Source organism: Chanos chanos, chromosome 2, assembly GCF_902362185.1.
Source record: "Chanos chanos chromosome 2, fChaCha1.1, whole genome shotgun sequence".
Taxonomy (NCBI): Eukaryota; Metazoa; Chordata; class Actinopteri; order Gonorynchiformes; family Chanidae; genus Chanos; species Chanos chanos.
In genome coordinates this window covers 46,059,136-46,060,998 of record NC_044496.1, presented here as the reverse complement: position 1 = coordinate 46,060,998, position 1,863 = coordinate 46,059,136, and positions in this window count along the sequence as shown.

Genomic DNA, 1,863 nt, shown 5'->3' with positions numbered 1-1,863 from the left:
TACACGCACAGCACATAGACAGACACACACAGAAACACACACACACACACTAAACAGATAATTACTTAGTTAAGTGGTGCATCATTTTCTTCTGATTCTCTTTTCCATTCCAAAAATTAGTATTAAAATCCCTCTCTCTCTCTCTCTCTCTCTCTCTCTCTCTCTCTCCCCCTCTGTGTGTGTGTTTGTGTGTGTGCGCGCGCGCGCATGTGTTTGTGTGTGTGTGTGTGTCTGTGTTTTCCTTGTGGGTTGAAACTGTTTTGTTGTGGAAACAGGTTCTGTTGTAATCTGGTTACAGTGATAACATTTTATTGTGTGTGTGTGTGTGTGTGTGTGTGTTCATTATATGTTCAGAGGAGTGGTTTGTGACCCTGTCTAAACTCCAGAGTGTGATCATTTAACATTGCTCATCAAGTCAGACAATGAATCAGTGACTTCAGTAATCAGAAAACTCATTTATGCCCCCACACACCAAAGAGGATCCTGATTAGATGTTCCAGCTCCACATTGTAAAATGTTGACAATGTTTGAGTTTGGAGGGCAACGTATGTAAAGCTGTAAGGCTGTGCGTAGCATGGGTGAGAGTGTGTGATTTTTATGGTTGTGTATAGGGTAGAGGATATAATGTGTGAGTTTATGTTTTTTTAGTAAACAGGCTGTTCTGTTGGTAAATGTTATATTTGAAGGAAAACTCCTCATCAGTATTGCTGCATGTAGAGTTACATCCCTATATGAAGAAGGACAGTAGTAAAGTAGCAGAAGTATTTATTGTGCCAATGTTACAGCCCGAGGACCATCTGTCCTATATTATTAAGAGGTCAGCCCTCTGACCGAATGTATAAGTTGCCACCAATCATCAGAAAGCATAAGAAATATACAGCAGTTCAACTGACAATTCTTAATAAACAAAAGCCAAAACACAGACAATAATGAGAACCAAATCACATCGGCGAACAAAAGCGGGCCAGTAATATCCAAACCAACATGTGTTCTCAGTAGAAAGAGCTCACCCGACTCCCAAAGCCACAAAAGAAAAGATAAGTCACCCTTCACACCTAATCTGATGTGATCTAATCTAAAAGCGTACCGTCAAGAGAACGAGGAAACGCTGTCCACCCTCAGTAACGTAACGATCAGAAATGATATTTCATAATACTCCAAAAGAATGACCACAATATAAGTTAAATAAAGCAAACAAAAGGAGCAAAAACAGAGTAGCATGAGGAAGGAGTCCTGTGCCACTGTGGCCAGTTCATCCTGCAACATGAACAAAGAGAAACAAAGAGAGGGACTATAGTGGGACAAAGCTTTGTGTATGTGGTTCCACACTGCCCTCAAATTATGATGTCACACATCAGGGAGCCCCCTTCCAAAGTACCACCTGCAGAATTCAACAAAATGCACACACCAGAGAAACGAAATGCACACACCAAAAAACAAACACACATGGCACATAGAACATGACAGACAGACAGACAGATAGATAGACAGATAGATAGATAGATAGATAGATAGATAGATAGATAGATAGATAGATAGATAGATAGATAGATAGATAGATAGATAGATAGATGGATAGATAGATAGATGGATAGGTTTTTTCACATTGTTCTGTATTGGTTTACAGTGATTGTTTTTGAAACTTTCTGTTCTTGTTTGCCAAGAGACGTGGTATGATAGGATGAATGGAGGTTCATGCAAACTAATTATTTAACAGTTTAGGTTTTCAGTCGTCACAAATAGTGATGTGTAAATGTACAATATGAAGAAGAAAGTCTTTGGCTTTTGGCCTATTTGATCTGAAAAATGTTTTGCTCAAACCTTCATTACCATGTCTTGTCATTTTGGTAATGAATCTTCAAC